A 25,431-nucleotide genomic window follows, 5' to 3' on the forward strand; every position below is an offset into this window, starting at 1 on the left:
CATCTTTTTTAGAACTTCTTCAGCCTTATTACCAAAGAGACGGTCCTGTTGTAAAGGAGCATCCAACAATTTTGCTTTAACATGATCAGGCAGAGATTTCTCTTTGAGCCAAGCATGCCTTCTAAGCACAGACTCAATTACAGCAGCCCTGCAAGAGGCCTCCAAAGAATCAAAACCACATTGCAAAGTATGCTTTCCAACTTGTTCAGATGAATGCGATAAATCCCATAAATCTTTATTTTCCACACAGTCAGAAATCAACATCATTTTCTGTTTAAGCAGTCCCATGATATGCTGCTGATATTTTAGCATATGGAATAAACAGTTTAAAGCCAAGATTGCCAAGATTGCAGAAGTATAGACCTTCTTACCCTATCTATCCAGTGCCCTGGAATCTCTATCAGAAGGAGTAGGATTTTTAGCAGTAGAAGCCTTAATGCCCTTGGGGCCCTGAGAAATGGTTTCAGGATCCGCAGCAGGATTTTTGAAAAGGAATTTGTGGGAGTCAGGAACCCTGTAGTATCTGTCTGGCTTACAAGGAGCCGGAGGCAGAGAATCAGGAGCCATACTAGATTCTGAAAACACATAATCGACCATATCTAGAACAGGTGGTATAGCCAAAGGCCTATGCTGAGGAAGAAGAAGAAAATCCCTAAGCCTCTTTTTAGATTCAGAAAAATCCTGACGTTCCCAGTGTAAATGTTCCCTTACGGTATGTAAAGTTTCCCCAAAAGAAAAATCCTCAGAAGGAGAAGCAGAAGGAATGAAATCCTCTGCATCAGAGTCCTCATAAGTAGGTATAGACAAATCCTGTTCATTAGAAGAGTCAGAAGAAACAGAATCCTGTTCAGAAGATTCATAGTCAATTTCAGCCCTAGGCCTCTTTGAAGGGGGGGGGGGTTGGCTACCCCTGATTAGAGTAATTAAATCTTCAGCCATTTTGATCATTTGTTTTTTAGGCATAGGGGCCTGCACATGTGACCTCGGCATTGGTTTTTGAGACATAGATCGAGATTTTGGCCTTAATACTGAAGATGGTGTCGGTTTAATATACAAATCTGTAGGCCTGAATACACCCTCAGAAGCTGGTGCCTGTACAGCGACGCCGAACCTATCCAAGGTAGAGACATCCACGGGTTCCTTAATTGAAGCATCTCGTGGCATACCAGACTCCGAATGGGTCTCAGTAGAGGCCTGCGAATCAGAAGTAGCAGGTATCAGGTGCTGCGAAAGCACCTCACCGAGTACCGGCGAACTGGCGACTGGCTTAGCAGAAGCGTTGTCGGCAGTTTTGGACCTCAACGACCTGTCTGTCTTTTTCTTTGCGATTTTTAGGTATTCCGGTAGTCGGATTGCTAACCATCATTTCTGGGTAATTAAACCGTGATCCAAAATATCTAGAAGCAAAAATGTACCGACGACGTATAGTGCACTGATTAAATAAAGCACAAGGTAAAACAAGGTAAATAAACAACAAGGTACGTCGTGGTCAGAGCCTAAGCAAGGAATACAGTACAAATGGAAATCCTTATGAGGTATTTGCTTCCCACAAGTAATACAATTATTAACTTTTACTGACATCGGTAAGGAGCAAGAAAAAGTTTCCTCAACGGGGTACTTAGGTTTTTAGTTGAAGACTTCGGTTCGGAAACTCGAAAACGAAAATTTCAGGAGTCAGCCGACCGACACTTGCGAACTGCTTCTGCTTCGGGCACCACGATGCAAGAAAGACTGATGTAATGGCGTCGGCTGCATGTTTTATACCCCTGATGACCTGACGTCATGGAAGAAGGGACAGCAACTGATGCAGGACCCAAGACTTTGTTAATCAGGGCGACTGAGGGCAACCTGCCAGCAGATTACCCAAATGTAATGACTGCAACAGTGAAACACGAAGAACATCTATCCCATTGACAATACATCTTTGAGAGCTGACCCATTTCTTAGGGATTTGGATACTTGTGTGAACACAGACCTAACTTTTGACCAACATGTGTCTTCTGAAGTAAGAAAGTCCTTCTGCAGTATGCAGCTTATAAACAAAGTGATTGTGTCTAGATCTAGAAATGTCATTGTCCATCTTTACTCAGCTCTCATTATGGCAGCCATTGAGTATACTGCCTCCTTTGACATGTACCTGTCTGGGCACATGCAACCTCTGGAACGCCTACAAAGACAGCTTGCTGAAATGCATATAAGGCCTAAACAATATGTAATTCATGGACAGACATAGTCCTGTCACTATACTCAATGTACTACAGACTGCTAAGAGGTGACCTACGCCTGGCTTACAAGGTATCCTCTGACCCATTACCGATACGTACTCCACATCAGCAAGTCAAATGGCATCAGAAATACTCAGTCTAGGGATCTAAAACTTTTGTGCAACATCAATAGAATGGTTTGGAGGGAAAGCTGCATCTTGAAGATACTGCTGCTCTGGAACACAGACTTCTCATCCACATAAATCAAAGCTCATTCCTGTACATGTTCAAGCATGACTTGGATCTATGGACGGGTAATAGAAAATTTACCCCAGGACTGTCCCTTGTACTACTAATGGACAGAGGTAGCTTCTAAATGTTTTATCCTATACATGGGTCTCCTCTCAAATTATCTATGGTAAGAGCCCAGTTATCAACCTCAGGATGTATAAGACCAGTCTAACATGAAATGTGACAGGTTAATTAAAGCACCAAAAGAGAAATTGGCCCACAAGGGCAACTAGCCTAGTACTTTCTTATGAACCTATATTTAATCCCCATTGTGCTTTTTATCCAAGTTTCTGTTACTTCGCTGTCAGCCTTCTAATCATTTTGTCCTTCCTCCATGTGACTTCCACTTCCTTGTACTCATAACATTGTATGAAATAATGCAAGTTCCCTTTTATCAGGCTATTTTCTAGCTCACAGTCTTGCTTTGTAAAAATATTTACTCTATATTTAACTTCTGGTATGTTCTATACAGAGAATTTTCCCTCCTGAACCCAAGATGTTTTTATTACAGCACACTTCATAACCATTTACAAATCCATAATCTTTTAACTCGGACATCTTTTTTAGAAGTACCAGTAAAAAAAAATCAGTAATTAGCTGTATGCCTTTCACATACCTTGGGAAAAATTCCTACAATGATCTTCTTTGTCAAAGTCTTCAGTGAACTTAGTGACTGCATTTTCTCTGAAAATATTTTAAGCACTCATTATTAAAACAATTGTTACACTAAGCTGAATCACTCTCACAGTGAATCCTTTCAGGAAATGTAACAGCACTCTTGTTTTACATCACTTTCTGTGCCTCTGGCAGGCACCTGTCCTATCTTTTCATTGTAATGTCTTTATAAAAGGACATACTTGTCCCTATAATCAACAAGTCTTCAATAACAATTTTTTGGCTGAATTTCCAAAGTGCACTGACACCATTTAATGACTGCATTATTCTACAGATTTTCTAATTTTACTGGGAAGAATTCATAAATGCAGTACTGACTCTTTATGGGTCAATATGCAGAAATAAAGCCAGTAAAATACCATGTGTGATTCATGCACAATGCTACAGAAAGTACAGTTGTGTAAAAGCTTACATAACAGATGTCCTTGTTTTCACTGTTACAGTATTCATCATCTCTGGGATCTCCTGCCAAGGATAGCCAACATCCAGCCAGTAACAAAGCCTTAATTACCTAGGAGCATAGTACATCAGACATATGCTCCCAGCACAAGAGTAGGGCATAAAGGTGACATATGAGCATTCCCAATCCATAACCGAAGTACCCCAGGAAACCGAGGGCTCCCAGCAGAAAAGAGAACATGTGCATCCAGAAAAAGGAAAGAAGAAGAAAGAGAAGAAAAACCTCTTGTCCAGGAAGAAAATAACACCCATGGAAAAGGAGAAAAAGAAAGTACAGTTGTGTACATTTACCATAAATGTAGATGTCTGAGTGTATTCACTGTTGCAGTCATCACACTAGGGTTACCTGCCTGCAGGTTAGCCCTCAGTCGGCCCGAATACCAGAGACTTAGTATTTCTGCATCGGTTGCTGTCGCTTCAAGACTGACGTCAGGTCATCAGAGGTATAAAAACAGGCAGCAGACACCATTACATCAGTTTTTCTTGCTCCAAATGTCAGGAGCCCCCCAAATAGGGAGCTAAGTTATGGTGGGAAAACCCACCAGTAAAAAGTAAATACCAATAGCCCCTGTAAGGAGTGAGTAATAGACAGAGAGAGAGAGAGAGAGAGACAGAGAGACAAGGGGGCTGGAGGGTGGGAAACCAGGACTGCAACAGTGAATACACTCGAACATCTACATTTATGTTAAGTGTACACAACTGTACGATGTTCTTCGTGTTTCACTATTGCATCATCACACTTGGGTTGATTCCCAAAGCTGAAGAATGAAGAATGGGTGGAGGCAGTCAAGAAGAGTTGGGGCTGGATAGTATGCCCTGCAGGACTGCTGTTGCAAAACCCACCCTTGATTTGGAAAAGATAGGCAGGTGGTAATGCTTGGTGAAGGTGTGAACAGAACTCCAGGTAGCAGCTTCCAGAATGTCCCTGGTAGGGACTCCCCTGAGAAATGCTGTAGAGGTAACAGTTGCCCTTGTGGAATGTGTCCTGACCCTGAGGGGGTGGTTTCCCATGGTGTTTGTAGTAGAAATGGATACATTTTGCTATCCATTTGGAAATAGTTTGTTTTGAAATGGCCTTGCCCTCTGCCCCTGGTGCAAAACTGACTAGTAACTGGTCAGATTTCCTGAAGGGTTTAGTCCTATCCAGGTAGAATCTGAGATATCTGTGCACGTCTAAGGAGTGCAGGATCCTTTCCCCTTTATTTTGAGGTTTAGGGAAGAAGGTTGGCAAATGGATAGATTGGTTGAGAGCCACACTGGAGACCACTTTAGGCATAAAGGAAGGGTTAATCCTGAAGGAGACCCTGTCAGTATGAAAAATAATGAAGGGTTCCACAGCCATACGTGCTTGTAGCTCAGACACTCTTCTAGCTGAAGTGATGGCCAGAAGCAAGGCTGTTTTCCAAGAGAGGAATTTTAACTCTGCAGACTCAAGGGGGGGGGGGGGTAGCTTGACTTTTCCAGTACAAAGTTAAGGTCCCAAGCAGGGGTGGGGGCTCTCATTGGTGGCCTTAAGTTGTTTGCCCCTCTCAGGAACTATTTGGTGAGAGGGTGAGAGAAGAGAGGTGGCTCAGTGTTGTAATGAGCCAAGATGGCAGAGGCATGGATCTTAATGGAAGAGAAGGATAGGCCTCTGTGGAGTAGGTCTGCTAGGTAATCCAGGATTAGAGGTAAGGAGGGCAGTGTTGTGTCCTCTCCTTTAGACTGAATCCAGGAACAACACCTTTTCCACTTATCAGCATAAGATTTCCTTGTACTGGGTCTTCTGGCTTCAAAAATGACGTCCAGCACCTGCTTGCTTAGGCTGGTCACTGGGGAAGAATTCAAAGAATAAGCCAGGCTGCAAGATTCAGAGTTTGCAGTTGTGGATGCAAGATCTGTTCCTCCTGCTGAGTGAGAAGGGAAGGGGTCTGGGGTAGGTGCCAGGGTGGCACCGGTGGCAGGCTGCGCAGTAGCAGGTACCAGTGCTGGCATGGCCAGTCTGGGGCAATCAGGATTGCCCTTGGTCTGTCCTGTCTTATCTTGAGTAATATTCTTGTGAGAAGAGGCAGAGGGGGAAATGCATAGACGTTTACCCACTGGAAGGATAGGGCATCCACTTTCCAGGCCCTGCTGTGAGGTGTCCTGGTGCAGAATTTGCTGAGCTGGTGATTGTAGGGAGAGGCAAAAAGGTCCACCTCCGGTGTACCCCATTTCTGGGTTAGAAGGCTGAAAGTGCTGGGGTTTAATTGCCACTCGTGTGGGTCTAGGAGATTTCTGCTTAAGTCGTCTGCCAGAGAGTTTTGTTGAGCTTGCAGATAAACATGCATGTCCAAGACCGTGTTCAACAGGACCATGGCTAGCCTGCAGAGTGGGTTCCCCCTGCTTGTTGATGTACCACATAACTGTGGTGTTGGCCGTTTTTATTAGCAGGGGTCCTGGTGAGAGTAGGGATTTGAAAGCTGTCAGAGCCTGCTGAACAGCTTGCATCTCTTTTTGGTTGATGTGCAGATGAATTTGACTTGGGCTCCAGTGGCCATGAATGCACTTGTCATCCAGATGTGTCCCCCCCAGGCATAGTCTGATGCGTCTGTGGTTAGGGTCTGAGCAGCATGGGGTTGAGTAAATGGAAGTCCCTTGTTGTGGTTGCATGCTGCTGCCCACCAGAGGAACTCTGTCCTTAGACAAGGTATGACGGTTTCCAGGACCTGAGAATGTTGGCACAAAAGACGTTTTAAGTACCACTGAAGTTTCCTCATATGCAGTCTGGCATATGGAATTAGTAGAATGCAAGAGGCCATGAACCCTAGGCCCTGCAGGATTTTCCTTGCGGATAGCTGGGTTCTGGTGGCCACTTGAGTAAAGTAGCCTGTTAGATAGGCTTGTATTTCTGGAGTAAGGAATGCCATCTGGGATGCTGTGTCCAAGCTTGCTCCCAGAAATACAATCTTTTGACTGGGTACTAGTTTTGATTTCTTTTCGTTGATGGTGTATCCCAGGGAGGTTAGAAGGTTCTTTACAAATGTCAGGTGCTGCAACAGCTTTTCCTGACTGTCTGCCTGAATCAGGCAATCGTCCAAGTAAGGGTAAATTTGAATCTTTCTCTGTCTGCAATAGGCAATGGCTGGAGCCAAGCATTTTGTGAAGACTCTGGGAGCAGTGGATAAGCCAAAGGCAAGTGCAGAGAACTGATAATGCATAGATCCTGCCCTGAAACATAGGTATTTCCTGCACAAATCCCTGATAGGGATGTGCAAATAGGCATCTTTTAGGTCTAGGGTGGCTAACCAGGCATCTTTGGACAGCATAGAAAGAAGCTGTTGAAGGGTGAGCATTTTGAATTTTGGTACCACCAGGAAGGTGTTTAGAATGGAAAGATCCAGGATTGGGTGCCAAGTGCCCTCTTTTCTGGGTAACAGGAAAAGTCTGGAGTAAAACACTTGACCTATGTGTTCTGCAGGAACAGGTTGAATTGCCCTTATGGAAAGCAGGGATTGAACTTGGTTTTGTGCCTCCGCCCACTGGTTTGGAGGAAGGTCTGGGAACCCTTTTGGGGTTGGCAGTGAGTGGAAGTAAAATTTGTACCCCTGGGATACAATGTTGAGGACCCAACGGTCTTTGGTGATGGAGGTCCAGTTTTTTGCATGATGGGCAAGTTTTCCTCCTAGGGGCACGAGCAATTAAGCAGAGGTGATGAGTGGAGTTGGGAAGTCATTGTGAATTCTTTCCGTAAGGGGGTGGCTTAGCACTCCCTGTTTTAGAGGTGGAGGTACTCCATTGCTTACATCTCTGCACACCTTGAAACTGTAATCTGGGTGGCCTGTTTTCCCTGGGTCTTGATTGAGGTGGCCTTGAGGAGGCTGGAAAGGACCAAAGTTTCAAGGGGCAATGCCTACTGAATCTTGTAGGCTGCACTTGCAAAAAATCTTTGACTGTCTGTATAGACTAGGCTTTTTCTTCTATCTTTTTTAGAACCTCTTCTGCTTTGGTGCCAAACAGATTGTCCTTGTTCAAAGGAGCGTCTAGTAATTTTGATTTGACATGATCTGGCAAGGTCTGCTCCTTAAGCCAAGCATGCCTTCTCAGTACAGAACCAGTGACTGCTGCCCTGCAAGATGCTTCTAGGGTATCAAAGCCACGTTGCAAGGTATGCCTGCTGACTTGGCTTGCAGAATGCAAAAACTCCTGAAATTCATTATTTTCTGCACAGTCTGTAAAGGTAGATAATTTTTGCTTAATAAGTTCCACAATACATTGCTGGTATTTCAGCATGTGAAACTGGCAATTCAATGCCCTAATGGCGAGAGTTGCAGAGGTGTATACTTTTTTACCCCATCTGTCTAAAGCTCAGGAATCCCTGTCCAAATGGGTGGGATTCTTAGCTGTAGTTGCTTTTATACTTTTAGGCCCCTGCAAAATGACCTCTGGGTCAGCAGTAGGATTTTAGAAAAGAAATTTGTGAGAGGCAGGGGCTCTGTAGTACCTGTCTGGTTTCCTTGGAGCAGAGGTATCCAGAGTTGCACTGGATTCCATAAAGACATCATCCACAACATCCAGAACAGGAGGGATAGCTAAAGGTCTGTGTTGTGGCAAATCTAAAAATTCTCCAAGTCTCTTTTTCGACTGAGGATAATCCTGGCATTCCCAGTGGAAATACTCTCTCAAAGTATGTAAGGTTTCCCCAAAAGAAAAATCCTCTGGAGGGGAAGCAGAGGGAATGGATTCCTTTGCATCTGAATCCTCATAAACAGATAAAAGCATGTCTTCATATTCAGAAACTTCAGAGTCGTCTGACTCTTGGTCAGTTAAAGTTGCTGGGGACAGGTCTCTTTAGTTTAGCAGGGGAAGGCTGGCTTCCTCTAATTAACATAAATCAGGTCTTCTGCCATTTTAAGCATTTGATGTTATGGCAAGGAAGCAGGTGCTTGAGTTTGGGTCGTAGGTTTTTTAGGCATAGCTTGTACTCATGGCCTTAGAAACTCGGTAGTTTTAGACAGAACTGAAGAAGCGAAAGAAGTAGTCGGTAATGCGAAGAACTTCCTCGGAAGCCGGTGCCTACACAGCGGCTCCAGACCCATCCAAGGTAGAGACATCAGCAAGTTCTGTAGTCTCGCGGCATACTGGACTCAGAACGGGTCTCGGTATTAGCCTTCGAATTCATCGAAGTGGGCATCAGGGGCTGCGAAAGCACCTCACTGAGTACTGGTGAACTGGCGACTAGCTTTATGGAAGCATCGTCGGCAGTTTTGGACCAGTGCGGTCTGTCTTTATCCTTACGTTTTTTTCGGAAGATCAGTAGGCAGATGATTTACCAAAGCCATTTCGGAATACGGAGATTGACAGCGAAAGTATTTAGTGACAATAAGGGCCTGACTGCGAATAGTTCAGGTGTTGAACAAAGCACAAAACAGACAGCGAGGTATGTCGTGGTCTGGGCCTAAACAGGTGACACAGTAAGATTGGAAATCTCGGTGTGGTATTTGCTTTCCACAGGAAAGGCAATTGTTAACTTTTTCTGACATCGGTTAGAGCAAGAAAAAAGGATCCCCAACGGGGTACTTAGCTTTAGAAGACTTCAGGATGATTCAATTCGGAAATGAAAACTCGGGTAGTGGACGACCGGCACTCATGCGAACTGCTTCTGCTTCAGACTCCTCGGCAAGAAAGACTGATGTAATGGCATCGGCTGCCTGTTTTTATACCCCTGACAACCTGACGTCAGTCTTGAAGCGACAGCAACCGATGCAGAAATATCAAGTCTCTGGTATTCGGGCCGACTGAGGGCTACCTGCAGGCAGACAACCCCAGTGTGATGTCTGCAACAGTGAAACACGAAGAACATCTGGGCATAGGAGGGAGGAAGTGAATACTGCAACAATGAAAAGAAGGACATCTACTGTTATGGTAAGATTTTACACAACTGTACTGTGTCCTTCCATATCACTGTTGGAGTACTCATCATTTCTGGGAGAGTACAAATGCTACAGGGAAGGCAGGGAGGAGGGTGGTAAAGCTGCCCTAGCCCTGGAAATAACATCCAGTTTGTAATGTTTATTGAATGGGTGAACTGAAGAACAAGCAGCAGCTTCAAGGATGGAGTTGGTGTCCAAGCCCTTAAAGAAGGTCCCCAAGGAAGCCACTGCTCTAGTACAATGAGCCCTACCAGAAGCAGACAACTGTTTGCCATAAAAAGCATAACAAAAGGAAATGGCCTTGGAAATCTAGGAGGAAATGGTTTGCTTACAAACTGCCAAACCCAATGTCCTGGTATGAAAAGAAACAAAAAGCTGATCAGGTCTACAAAAGGCCTTTGTTTTGTCTAAATAATACCCATGCTGTCTATAAAGTCCGAAGTATGAGGAACCCTTTCATTAGCAGACTACTGAGAAGGGAAAAAATAAGGAAGTTGGATAGACTGAGGGACAGCTCATTAACCATCTAGGGCATAAAAGGATTCATACCAAGAGACACACTGTCTCTATCAAAAAACAAAAAAGGAGGGACTGCCATCAAGGCCTGGAGTTCAGACACCTTTCTGGCAGAGGTTAAAGCAACCAATAAAACAGTCAAGGTGCAATGTTGCAAAAAAGAAGCTGCAGGTTCAAAAGGACCTCAAGTCAGTTTTGCAAGGAAAAAATTAAGATACCAAAAAGGACAAATGGGCTTTCTTAGAGACCTTATATGAACCATTTAGAAACTGCCTGACCTCAAATCTAGAGGCCAAAGGAGGAGTCAGGCAGAAATGTCTGACAAGTGAGCTTTCACTGAAGAATATGTCAAGCCAGCATGTAGCAGTTCACACAAATGTGAAAGAGCCAAGGGGACCACCACTGAAAAGGGGTCTTGGTAATGTTTAAGACACCAAACAGAAAATCTCTTCCATTTGGACATGTATGATTTTTCTGGTATTAGGTTTCCTAGCCTCCTGTAGGACCCTAAGCATGTCCTCAGAAAACTGATGTCAGAAAGGAATCAAAACCCTGTCATCCAAACAGCCAGTTGAATAGTGGGCAAGTGACAGTGGAGGAGAGAATCACTGCCCTGTTTGAGAAGTTTCATGCAGTGCAGTAACTTGTGATGATTGCCCTTGGCCAGATGGAAAAAGAACCAGTACCATCTGGGCCAGAAGGGAGTCACCAAAAAGATTTTTGGAGAGTCCTTCTTGATTTTGTGAAGCACCCTTGGAAGAAGGGGAAGAGGAGAAAAGGCATACGGGAACACTTCCTTCCAAGACAAAGGCATGGCATCCACTTTCCAAGCCAAAGGACTTGGGAGTCTGGAAAACCACTGAGGAAGGTGCCTGTTCAGAGAGGAAGCAAAGAGCTCTACCCGAGGAATATCCCACCAGTGAACTATGTCCTAAATCACATTGCTGTGAAAGACACATTTGTAAGGCTGTGTCCTGGACCTGCTGAGAGAATCTGCCAAAAGACTGTGTTCTGAAGGTATGCATACTGCCTGTAGGATAGTCTGTAGATTGACGACTATTTCCCACATTTGAAGGGCTAACCTGCAAAAAAGGCAAGACGTCATACTCTTGTTTTTTAATGGACCACATGACTGTGCTGGTCTGTATAAACCTTCAAGGGACCTGGAACCCACAGTGAGAGGAAAGCTTGAAGGGCCAGAATAAGAGCCCTCATTTCCTTGACACTGACGTGACTCACCCTCTGCTGTGGGGACCAAAGGCCCTGCACCTTCAGGGTGCATGAAGTGGTTTCCAACCCCTGCTCAAAAGCATCCATGAAGAGTTCCTGGGACTGCTGAACCAACCAGTGAAATTCCAGTTTTAAACAAGGGAAGAGAGGAACTAAATAGTCTAGCAGGTGGCAGTGTTGAAGCTACACTGACATTAAGTACCACTGAAACTTCCTCATATGAAGCCTGGCTCAGGGAAGCATGGAGATGTTAGAAGCCATGAACCCCAGAGCACTGAGAAACTCCCTGGCTAGAACAGAGGATAAGAGAAGCATGGAAAGAAAATACTTTGTAAAAGAAAAAACCTTGGAGCCAGGAAGAAAGGCTAACAGTGGAGCAGTTTGGATCCTGCAGCCTAGAAAAATGTGATCCTGAGATGGAGTCCACATTTACTTCTGAAGGCTGACAGTAAACCCCAGGCTGTTTAATAGAAACTGGATACAATGAAGATCCCTCATCAGCTTGGATTGGGATGGGGACTGAATCAAGAGGTCATCCAGCTAGGGAAATATCTGAATGCCCTGAAGCCTACAAAAAGCAACTACTGAAGCTAGGCATTTGGTGAATACCCTTGGGACAGCTGAAAGAGCAAAGCAGAGAACTGCAAATGAGAGGAAGAGAAATGCAAACATTTTCTAAACAGAGGATAAACAACATAGAGGGAAAACGTAAAGGCCTGGGGAAGCAACAGAGGAAACAGAATCTGAAGAGAAAACATTCGGAAGGATGTTCACTATAAGAAAAGTGTTCAGAAAGGAAAGATCCAGGACAGGTCTCCAAAACCCCTCTTTCCTGGGGCCCAGAAATATCCTGGAATAAAACTCTAAACCCCTCTCAGTCTGTGGAATCGGTTGAATGGTACCCTGGCCCAACATACTTTGCAACACCCCTGGAAAATGAGGAAGTTGTTTTGTGGAGGTTGAGAGATACCAGAGAAGGAGGGAAGGGTTTTACAGACCATAAAGTAACCCTGCCAAATAATGGATAGATCCCAAGACTCTGTGCTGATCTTTTGACAAACTGTAAGTGACAGGGAAAGAATGAAGGCCAACAGAACCTGGTCAAGAGGAAGAGAGGGCAGAAAGTCAGACAGCCACAGACTTGCCAGAAAATAACTGTTTTGGGGTCTTATGAGTTTGAGTATGGTCATCAGGAAAAACATGCCTAGGAGTCCTTCTTATCCTTAGTAGATTGTCTAAACAGTCTATGCAAAAATGGAGTCCGACTAGGATAATTCCTCTAGAACACAAAAACAACATGGATTCCATGCTGAAAAATTTGATATAAAAATTCAAACTGTCTTAGCGCCTCGGCCACCACAGCCTTCAATGAGTACTCATTGAAGGCTGTGGTGGCCGAGGCGCTAAGACAGTTTGAATTTTTATATCAAATTTTTCAGCATGGAATCCATGTTGTTTTTGTGACTTTTTAGTCTTTAAGACTATTTTGCTGTTTTCTAATTCCTCTAGAACCTGGGAAAGGATGAAACAAAGACATGCTTCAAATCTTTCATGACCTTACCATGACCCTGCAAAGTCTTAAAGCTCTGCCACAGCAAAGCTATACAAATTTTAGTTATCCAAAGCAGCATCCAGAAGTTTTGCTTTAATGTCATCTGGGAAGACGTGAGGGAGAAGCCAGGAATAATGCCTCATCACAAAGCCAGAGGCAGCAGCCCTAGAGGAGGCATGAGCTGCATCACAGCTGTGATGTGCAACTTGAGATGTAGAACCTAGTAAGTAGACACCGGAGGCCTTACCCTAAAAGTCAAGTATATCAGAAAAAAATCTTCCTACTCTGAGAAAGAAGAGGCAAACTTTATTTTGTCATATGGGTCTGGTAATTTACAGCCCTAAAGGCTAAAGAAGCAGAAGTGTACACTTTTTTACCAACCTTCTCCATAGGTCTATTGTTCTTATTTGAGGGAAGGAGCTTAGAAGAGGGCAAGAGCCTAGAAGGCTAATCAGTGGACAAAGAAACCACCGCTGGATCAGACAAAGGGCACTTGTATAGGAACTACCAGGCATCTGGCACCTCACAGAATCGGTCAGGTTTCTTGGGAACTGGAGGTTGGGAGTCTGCTGCCAGGGAAGCAGGAAGGTATCCAACAGAGCAGCCAACACAGGAGGGACAGCGGAAGGTTTAGGATAGTTCGTCTGTAACAACTCATAATACCTTTTCTGGATGTCTGATACATGGGAGCAATTCCGTTTAAAATGCTCCATCATGTGCAGGACTGTGTCTCCAAAGGAAAGTTCCTCCAAAAGAGAATTAGGACAGACAGAGTCCTCCTCCTCCAATGCATAGTCTGAAGGAGAAGGCAACTGAGCTAAGGATAAGATGTCAGCATCATAGTCACAATCCTCAGAGGAATCAGCTTCCCTTGCTCTTTGGTGGTAGAGGAACAAGGGGATGCAGGAACCAAACCCCCGAGTAGGCTTCAAAGCCATCAAAGCATTGAACAAGTTTTTTTTTTTTTTTGAGTGAAGTCCTGCCATTCTCTCTGAGGATCCCTAGTAGCTGACACCACATGTTTAGACCTCTTGTCTTTTTTTCATAGGGACATCTGACCTGACAAAATGGGATGGTTCGGACCCCTGCCTGGATTCAATCAAGGTATCTGGTACCATTTCCCTAACAGGGATCTGAGGAACCCCTTTAGGCCCCTTGGAGATAATCAGCAATAGTTCCCCCGTCAATGTTTGTGGTAGATGTTTGCAAGGCCTCCGAGGACATGTGAGAAGCAGATTCCATGCCAGCCTTCAAGAAGTTCATGGAGGAAGAAACCCATGGTAATACAAGACTATTCTCAAGGTTTTCATTCACCTCAAGAGAGATGCCCAGTGGAAGCTGGACAGCAGCAGGTTCGGGCCTAGACTTCTTGGCCTTCTTCTTAAGCGGCAGTTGTACCTCAAGGTAAGCAGATTCTGCCACAGTACCTGGGGCCAGCAGCTTGAGACGTTGGCTCTCAAGATAAATGGAAACAAAAGATAATACAAAAACTGAAAAAGAAAGAAGCTTTGTTATATGGATATGGATAGTAAGATACAAGCAGTTAAAATGTTTTAGTCCTTTTAGTCTTATACACAAGTCAGGCATATTTTTTATCAATCAGAGGGGAAGTTGTGGGTAGCAATTAAAAAAGAGCTGAAGGATTTTATCTGGGAGGGGAAGATAGCAAGAGTCAAGTGGGATAAGATGATTCTTCTAGTAGAACAGGGTGGATTGGGATTACCCAATTTGAAGGGTATTTCAGAGGTACACAGTTAAGACTCCTATACAAAGCACAAGCAGAAAACTATAATTCAACGTGGAAAGGGATGATGAAGAAACACGGGGGAAGCTCAAGAAACAAGGACAGACTGGGATTTTGGATGCAGGCCTTTAAGGAGCATAACAATAATCAAACAGAATATTATATCCATAAAGTAGCAGAAAGTATTCTAAGACTTAACCAACACGGGAATGGGGAAAGGAAATTCTGTTGATAGGGATGACTGCAAGGAGGGATACAGACAATAGGCAAAAGGGGGACGGAATTTATTGGAGAAAGCTGGCAAGGAACCAAGGTACTGGGAGAAAATAACAGAGAAGGAAAGATGACAGAATGGGAAGATGCGAAGAATTTATTTGGACTGCAGGTTAGAGATTGCCTTCCTCAACAGGGATTGATATCAGAGTATAGGCAAAGAGAATGAAATAGGGAGGTTCTAAATGAAAGACCAGCACTAGTAGAGTTTTTAACAGAATCGAGAACAGAATCTGAGATTAAAAAGGAATAATTAGAAGAGCATATAAAATTTTGCATGATAACTATAAGAATCAATCAGGGGAGGTTAGAAAGGATTGTGAAGAGAGACTGGACATGCAATTCACAAGGAAACAATGGGAGGATATACGTATGTCTCCCAAATATGCAACAAAATCTAGAAGATCTAGAATTTTTGCCTGGGAAATGTTTACATAGACATTTTTACACCCCAAGTAGACTTCAGAGAATTTTTCCTCAGGCAGACAGCAAATGTTGGAGGTGTGAAGGGGAAGAAACATGTAATTGGGAACATATTTTCTGGGAGTGCAGTGAGTTGGCAGACTAACAATTCCCTGCGGGATGCACTGTCAGAGATGCTGGGTGGCAAACTGGCCTGACAAGGGAGATGATTTTTCTCAGCTATGATACAGAATTGGAATTGCCTAGACATGGTAAGGCCTTGCGGTGTCTAATAATGGTGGCTGCCAAAAAAGCAATTACTAGAAAATGGAAATCAAAATCTAAGCCAGCTAAACTGGAAGTAGTGAATATAGTAACGGAGATAAAACAACTGGAATCGAGATAGTTAGAAAAGGGTAGGCGCAAACTATATAGGAAAAAGAGGGGAATTGTGGGAACAATACATACAAGGGAGGAATGAGGTCTAAAAGGCAGCAGGACTTAAATGAGCTATGTAATGTTTGAGTGAGAAAGACTGGATAGATTATAAGTGATGTATAATGTTTGCAACTGGGAGTGTGTCAACATGGTTTGTGATGTAAAATGCTTCCTGCTAGGATTCCGTTAATGTGGTTTGTTTTCGTTTATATAAATGTATGATTGCCTATGATGTAGTAAGTGATGGTTTAATAAACATGTTTCTCGTTTAAAAAAAGGCAGGAATTGAGCAATTTAATATTGCTTAGGTTATATGATATATAGCAACATATGTGAAGTATAATGTTTGCTATGTTAATATAGTCTAATTACTTTTATATGAATGTAAATTTGCCGATGTCACAAGTGTAATTCAATAAAGGTATCTGGGGAAAAGAAAAAGATAAATGGAAAGGGAAGAAAGGTGGCTCAGTAAAATCTGGAGTGCAAAAAAGCCTGACAGATGGAATACTGAGTGTGGTCATGAGATGCACCTAATCAAAACAGGCACCTATCGTGGCAGTCCTTATGGGGAATCTCCTTCCCACACTGACATTTCCTTTTCTTGGATGACATGTAACTCACTGAAAAATATAAGAAGAAGAAAAAAGAACCCCAACAGAGTGCTTATTTTGAAGACGTAGGCTCAATATAGCCAGGAAACAGAAAGGCTTTCAAACTGACATACAATAATGGTGTTTAGACTTGCGGCAATGAAATTCTGGGTTGGGAGCGTCCGTACATCACCTTTACTCCCAACAGCTGACATATGATGCTCTTGGGTAATAAAGGCTTTGGTATACTGATCAGAACTTGGGCTATCCTTGGCAGGAGATCCAAGAGGTGATGAATACTGCAACAGTGATATGGAAGGACACATATACAACACTGCACACAAATGCAGCTAAAGTTGGGTTAGCCATAATATAACAAGCAATGCAGTAAGCCTAACAGAGTCTATGTAATTTAGAGATAGGCCAATCGGGTACTAGGGCCAGCAACACAAAAACCCACAAGTACTATCTGGACAGAAACCACCAGTCAGCCAGCTTTAGTGTAGGCTTGGACAGTGGTAATTATAAGACATGCTCATATAATACTGACCAAACATACCAGACGCACAAAAGGTAAACTGCAGCATTACACAGATAAATGCATGGACAGTTAAACCACGGACGCTTACATAAATCAAAACTGGACAGTGCACTTAACCCCAGTGACAATATAGCCACACCTGCTACCACTGTCCTATTGCAGAGCAACTAAACTTTTGCAATAGGGTGGCATCATTAAGCTTTGTATGTCATGAAAGCCACGCCAAAAGGGGATCTTGAAAGTCATGGACAGTGACGTCACCCATGGAGTACAAAGGCTTAGGTAGATACGAATGCTGACCACTACCCTGGAATGGGAAATGCAGTAAAAACAGTCCAAATTTTAAGAGACATGAGCCCATCGCCATCACATTCCATGTCAGCCACGAGTCTGCTCTGTTCATCATAAAAGTTAACAGAAACAAATTCACACACACCGTTATCTATGTGTGCACACATTTATATGCGTGTGTCTGAGGGGGAGGGGGTCATATGTAGTGACAATGCATGAGCCATCACCCCCAATGGCATAAGTCAAAAACAGTTCAAGATATTACGATGCCCAAGTATGTGCACTCTGCTTTCATAGGTAAATATCAATCTATCAGTCTGCAAAAAAGTACAAGTCTAGACAATAACCAGAGGTCAAAATCACACTCTGTTCCTTGTATTTGTGAGGTTAAGTCCTTCCCCATTAAGAAAACTCACCTTGACTATGGCCCATTTTTCTGCCCCCTGCCACAGCTGCAGGTAGCTCTTAGGTGAGACTGTGGTGCATTGCACTTATCAGTCTTGCAGTATCAGAAAGGTATGCACACCGCAGGTCAATGCCATGTTTCCTATACTACTGAAGAAGTGAGCCCTACCTCCTGCTATGCACATTACTGATATGGGCATACAACCAAGCCATGTTATACACAAGGTATGGTTACGACCTGCCTGGATGACCACTGTCTGCTACATGGGCTACGCAAGCTGCACATTCAAAGGCATTTTTTTCCAAATGTTCACCACCCTACTGCATTAATGGGTATACATCTGCAAAGAGAGAATAGGCTGAGCCTGCCTGTACAGCATTACTATTCTCATGATGTTTTTACCAACATGTCCAAGGAATTGTAGATTGAAAGGACACACAGACAACTAATGCTCTGCTATCTTGACAGAAGTTGTGGTACTGCCCTGGTAACCATGGCACTACACATCCAGTGGGCACACAGGCTGCCCTCTAGTATATTGGAGCATATCCCTGCCTGGGTTTCTAAGGCACCATACCCATCTTGGGAGCACAGGCTGCATCTGCTGTGCTCTGACTTGCTTATGTAGCATCCCACCACTCACAGTGCCATTTATCCTGTGGGTACACAGCTATCTTGCTGTGTGCTCCAACACTACACTGATAGTAGTCCCCACACCATATGTCATATGGATACACAGGCTGCCTTTTTCTGCATCCCACTCGACCTACACAGTTACTACATCCTCCCACCCAGCAAAGACACAACCCTGGTACAAAATCCCAGCCTGCTCAGTACATTCCTGACATGGCTGTCATAACAAGCTGCAGTTCAGTGCTCCATCCATGTCCATCAACAGGTGCATCATTCTGTCTATGACCTGCATTGCTTCTCACTACCAAGGACAGAATGACCTCCATGCTGCTTCCTGAATAATCCTGCCAAACTTTTCCTATTTATCCTCTTTTGTTACTTTTATTAACCTTCTTCTTTCTACTGTGCAGAAGATTGAAACCATTTGGTGTTTTTGCCATATTAACATCTCGTTCCTTTGACTGGTTTCATAAACTTTAGATTTTCTGTTTCTTTATACTTTTACTAAATTTCTCTTTTATTCAGATAACTGTCATTACTCTCTTTTCAGATTACTTTTATCTGGTGCACAGCACGGCTGACATTTCTCTTGAAATTACTGGTAACCTCTGATGCTTCCTCCCTGCAATCCTGCGACTTCTACATTTAGCATTTTATTAATTGCCAAAAACATTGCCTCAAAATTACATTCTTTGCCTGCCCCTTCATCAGTAACCGAGGACAGCTGAGTAACACTGATGCCTTATCCCCACAGAAGTTATGCAGGAGATGAAATGAGTGGGGTGAATCCTACACCTCTTCTTGTCCAACCACTTGCATTCTTTTTGCCTTTGCTTTCCGTCTTTTTACTTGAATATAAAGGTTAACCACATCCATTTCCTACACCCACCCCCCTTGTTTAGCATAATGTCATTCTTCATGAATCTGTTATGTGAGACATCCTTAAAGATAAGACATCTATCTTACATGTTGCTTTTTGTGAACAATTGACGTTATTTACATTCCTTTGTGCATTCACCATCTACAAATGGGCAGAATGTACATGTTAAAACACTCAATCTTGACTCAATAATGTCAGTCAAGCACAAAAAAAAAATGATGCAAGTGTTCACTCTTGTAATAATCCAAATACTTCTACTGAGACTTGTACTGCCAATTCAGTCTACAACGCCCTAACAGCATTTATGTTGCTATAAGTTATACAGACCAAATAAAGATAATACATTTCTTGGCCAGTCAAGCTTCAGAAGCTACACTAGCAGTAAGGTTATTAAAACACAACTTATTCCAGAAACTGAAAAATGTATACTCCTTTTACCTTGCCCTTTTATGTAGTATTAACTACACTGCATCACTCATCATTAACTTTCTGACACCTCTATCTCTTATTCAGGATTTTACAGGAGTTGTAGACTATCCTTGCAAACAAATATCATAAAGCAAAGTACAAGATCTGGATGGAATGACAGCCCATCACCACACACATACACATTTTATACATGCAAAAAAAAAAAAAAAACATGCGCGATTTACAAGACTGTCAATTTACCTACTGGCATGTCTTTACTATGTGAGAAATGAAAACCTTACAGGGACACATTCCAAACAGTATTTAATAATATATTAATTCCCAAAATGACATTATGGAGATTGCACGTTAAACAATGATATATCCTAGTACAATACACTCTCTCTCTCTCCATAAATTAAAGGACAACTCCACCAAACAACTAAAAAAAAATCTGTTTTTTTCAATCTATCTTTGTTTCCTGATGTATTTTAACAAATCAAAATCACTCTAAGTGCTTTATTTGTAATTTTAGCCTGTTTTTCACAACATGGCTACCAATGGGGCTTGATGTATCAATGTGATCTTCTCCCTCAACCTTTTCTCTTTCCCATAATGTTTTGTATGACATGCTAGACATAAGGAAGTAACTGTGAATTCCCATGCCTTTGACATATAACGGAATCTGTGTGAGTCATTGTCATCTTCTATACATTCTGTAAAAGGACTACTTTTCGGTCTCCGATCACTCTCATTTATGTTTGGCTCAGAGCTTACTTTACATTATACTTAGAAGTTATCCAGCTATGGCCAGAAAAGTAGCTAAATCGCAGGCCTTTCTTCAGGGTTTTCTTTTCTAGTCCAACAGGAATTGATTCTGCAAGGGTCTCTCAGTGCAGTGACAGTTTTAACAACTCTGCAGTAGTGTGGGGAAGGGGCTGCCAATTCCCCTTGGATGACAAAAGAAAACCCTGAACAGTAGCTGTTAACTTCACATACACAGCAATCCTAGAATATAGGTGTGTGTGTGTGTGTGTGTGTGTGTGTGTGTGTGTGTGTGTGTGTGTGTGTGTGTGTGTGTGTGTGTGTGTGTGTGTGTGTGTGTGTATATATATATATATATATATATATATATATATATATATATATATATATATATCTATACACACATACATATACATATATAAAATGTACATATGTATATGTACATATGGCTCTACTTTGTTTCATTGAATCTCATTACACCCTGACCACTTTGTTGAAAACTCAAAACTACTGAAAACTCATTTTAATGAATCTCATTTCAATGAACTGGAGTTAGTATATACAGCACTGTGTAGAATACTGTAAGGCAAGTAAAAGGTATATGCCCTTTTCCCCACTGTAGTGCTATCCTGGAGTTATATATATATATATATATATATATATATATATATATATATATACACATACATATATAAAATCATCATCATCTTCTTTCGGCTGTTCCCGTTAGGGGTCGCCACAGCGGATCACCTGTTTCCATTTCTTCCTGTCCCCTGCATCTTGCTCTGTCACACCAACCACCTACATGTCCTCTCTCACCACATCCATACACCTTATCTTAGGCCTTCCTCTTTTCCTGTTACCTGGTAGCTTCATCCTTAGCATCTTTTTCCCAATATACTCCGTATCCCTTCTCAGCACATGTCCAAACCAACGTAAACTTGCCTCTCTGGCTTTGTCTCCAAACCTTCCAACTTGGGCTGACCCTTATTCTTAATTCTGTCCACCCTCGTCACACCCAGTGCAAATCTTAACATATTTAACTCTGCCATATCCAGCTCAAACTCCTGCCTTTTTGTCAATGCCACTGTCTCCAACCCATATAACATAGCTGGTCTCACTACCCTCTTGTAGACCTTCCCTTTCACTCTTACAGGTACTCATCTGTCACAAATCACTCCTGACACCCTTCTCCACCCACTCCATCCTTCTTGTACTCTCTTCTTCACCTCTCTTCCACACTCACCGTTACTCTGAACTATTGACCCCAAGTACTTAAAAACTCATCCACCTTTGCCACCTCTACTACTTGCATCCTCACCATTCCTCTATTCTCGCTCTCATTCACACACATATATTCTGTCTTAGTCCTGCTGACCTTCATTCCTCTTCTCTCTAGAGCATATCTCCATCTCTCCAGGGTCTCCTCCACCTGTTCCATACTCTCACTACAGATCACAATGTCATCTGCAAACATCATAGTCCATGGGGACTCCTGTCTGATCTCGTCTGTCAACCTGTCCATCACCATTGCAAATAAGAAAGGGCTCAGAGCTGATCCTTGATGTAACTCCACCTCCACATTAAACGCATCCGTCACTCCCACCGCAGACCTCACCGCTGTCACACTACCCTCGTACATATCCTGTACCACTCTTACATACTTCTCTGACACTCCTGACTTCCTCATACAATACCACAACTTCTCTCTAGGCACCGTGTCATATGCTTTCTCCAAGTCTACAAAAACACAATGCAACTCCTTCTGACATTCTCTGTACTTCTCCATCAACACTCTCAGAGCAAACATCGCATCTGTAGTGCTCTTTCCCGGCTTGAATCCATACTGCTGTTCACTAATCATCACATCCCTTCTTAACCTAGCTTCCACTACTCTTTCCCATAACTTCATGCTGTGACTGATCAATTTAATCCCTCTGTAGTTACTACAGCTCTGCACATCACCCTTATTCTTAAAAATCTGTACCAAAACACTTTTTCTCCATTCCTCAGGCATCCTCTCACTTTCCAAGATTTCATTAAACAATCTGGTTAAAAACTCCTCTGCCATTTCACCTAAACACCTCCATGCTTCCACAGGTATGTCATCTGGGCCAACAGCCTTTGCAATCTTCATTCTCTTCATAGCTATCCTTACTTCCTCCTTGCTAATCCATTGTACTTCATGATTCACTATCCCTACATCATACAACCTTCTCTCCCTCTCATTCTCTTCATTCATCAACCCCTCAAAGTACTCTTTCCATCTCCTCAACACACTCTCCTCGCTTGCGAGTATGTTTCCCTCATTATCCTTTATCACCTTTACCTGCTGCACATTTTTCCTAGCTCGGTCCCTCTGTCTAGCCAATCGGTACAGGTCCTTTTCTCCCTCCTTAGTGTCCAACCTTTCATACAGCTCTTCATATGCCTTATCATTAGCCTTTGCCACCTCCCTCTTTGCCATGTACCTCATCTCCTTATACTCCTGTCTACTTTCTTCATCTCTCTGACAATTCCACTTCTTCTTTGCCAACCTCTTTGCCTGTATACTCTTCTGTACTTCCTCATTCCACCACCATGTCTCCTTGTCGTCCTTCCTCTGTCCTAATGTGATACCAAGCACCTTTCTAGCAGTCTCCCTTACTAGCTCTGCTGTAGTTACCCAGCTATTTGGTAACTCTTCACTGCCACACAGTGCCTGTCTTAACTCATCCCTGAACTCCACCTCACAATTACCCTTTTTCAATTTCCACCATTTGATCCTTGGTGCTGCCCTCACACTCCTCCTCCTCTTCTTGATCACCAACGTCATCCTACAAACCACCATACTATGCTGCCTAACTACACTTTCTCCCGGCCACACTTTACAGTCTCCAATCTCCTTCAAACTGGCCCTCCTACATAAGATATAATCCACCTGTGTGCATCTTCCTCCACTCTTGTATCTCACCCTATGCTCCTCCCTCTTGTTAAAATACGTATTCACCACAGCCATATCCATCCTTTTCGCAAAATCTACTACCATCTGACCTTCTGCATTAACACCATACCTACCCATCACTTCCTCATCCCCACTGTTCCCTTCACCAACATGCCCATTTAAATCTGCTTCAATCACCACTCTCTCACCCTTGGGTACAGTCATCACCACTTCATCCAATTCACTCCAAAATTTTTCTTTCTCATCTACTGCACACCCAACTTGTGGAGCATATGCACTAACAACATTAATCATTACACCATCAATTTCCAGCTTCATAAACATCACTCTATCCGACACCCTTTTCACCTCGAAAAAACACTCTTCGCATACTGTTCCTTCAGAATAACTCCTACGCCATTTCTCCTCCCATCCACACCATGATAAAACAATCTGAACCCACCTCCGATACACCTAGCCTTACTCCCCTTCCATCTGGTCTCTTGCACACACAATATACCAACCTTCCTTCTGTCCATCATATCAGCTAGCCCTCTCCCTATACCAGTTATACTGCCAACATTCAAAGTTCCGACCCTCACTACCACAGTCCTAGCCTTCATCCTCTCTTCCTGCCTTAGGCCATGCCTTCCGCCTCTTCTCCTCCTTTGGCCAACAGTAGCCCAATTTCCGCCAGCACCCTGTTGGCGGTTGTTGTTAACCCGGGCCCCGACCAATCCGGTATGGAAATATTAACTGGTGACTGCATGAAAAAATTTGGCGAAGTTTTACGCCGGATGCCCTTCCTGATGCAACCCTCCCCATTTATCCAGGCTTGGGACCTGGCTTGTGCATCCTCAGTGGCTGGGTTTGGATATACATACATATATATATATATATATATATACACACACACACACACACACTATCTATCTACAGATTTTATATATATATATATATATATATATATATATATATATATATATATATATATATATATATCTATATATAGGGGGGGGGGCTAGCCCCGCCCCCAAATTAGTTTGAGTACACATTGTCTTCTGGAGAGAGTTAGTCACTGGTGTTGTAAATATGCATGTCTATGGTTTAAAATGTATTGTTTTAAAGTTTTTGGTAAAATACAATACAAAGCAAACAAGGCTATGCCCCCCCACCCCCCCCCCCAACTATATATACTAACTCCAGGATCGCACTACAGTGGGGAAAAGGGAATATACCTTTTACTTGCCTTACAGTATTCTACACAGCAACATATATACCAACTGCAGTTCAGTGAAATGAAATTCAGTGAAATTAGTTTTCAGTAACTTGTGTTTACAGCAATGTGGTCTGGGTGAAATGAAATTCACTGAAATGACACAAACAAAGTAGACTCATATATATATATATATATATATATATATATATATATATACACACACACACACACACACACACACACACACACACACACACACATGTAAATATACATATGGGTCTACTTCAAACAAAAGACCACTTACCCGAAAACAAAATCTCTGAGACAAAATGTCCAAAAACCTGATTTTAATGAAAAACCGTACTGCCAAAACATTTCTTAGGGTAGTAAGTATCTAGTTGACAAACATTTCACGAAGAAACACACCATACTATCTCCAACCTACCCAGGTTGGGGACTACACCCCCCGAATGATGGGGGCTGCATCCCCACACACCCCTAACTAAATATACCAACTCTGGGACTGCACTATAGTGGGGAAAATGGCAAAATTTCCCCATGTTGTCCAACTAGATACTTACTGTGAGAAAAGTTTCATCAATACGGTCGTTCATTAAAAGCAAGTTTCGGGCATCTTGTCTCGGCAATTTCGTCTTCGTGTAAGAGGTGTTTCCTTTACATATATATATATATATATATATATATATATATATATATATATATATGTACACACACACACACACACACACACACACACACACACACACACACACACACACACACAAACACACAGTAATCTGAAACCAAGAGCTGCTCATTTCTTTTGCAATCATCTCCAAAGCAGCAGGTCTTATACGAGTCTTACCCTCCTCACATCTATCTCAATGGAGAAACTTAACAGAATAAGGCTGTTGTCACCTTGCTCTGAGGCATACAGGGGATAGATCTCTGAATACAGCGCAAATTTAACTGAAGGCTTGGGCACTGCAACATACAGACAGGAAGGGGGTGATAGCAGGGAGTCGCAGCTAGTGATGTCAACAGGGAGTGGTGGTTCTTGTCAACTTAATGCCACCATGCAAGCAGAAGTTTGCACA

General features: G+C 42.8%; 1 protein-coding gene across 1 annotated transcript in view; it reads right to left on the reverse strand.

Moving 5' to 3' along the window:
- The window catches only part of SCAMP3 (secretory carrier membrane protein 3), a 728,328-nt gene that overhangs the window by 634,802 nt on the left and 68,095 nt on the right, over window positions 1-25,431 (reverse strand). The window lies entirely within an intron of this gene.

This window comes from Protopterus annectens, chromosome 8.part0, assembly GCF_019279795.1.
Source record: "Protopterus annectens isolate FY-2018-M chromosome 8.part0, PAN1.0, whole genome shotgun sequence".
Lineage (NCBI taxonomy): Eukaryota > Metazoa > Chordata > Ceratodontiformes > Protopteridae > Protopterus > Protopterus annectens.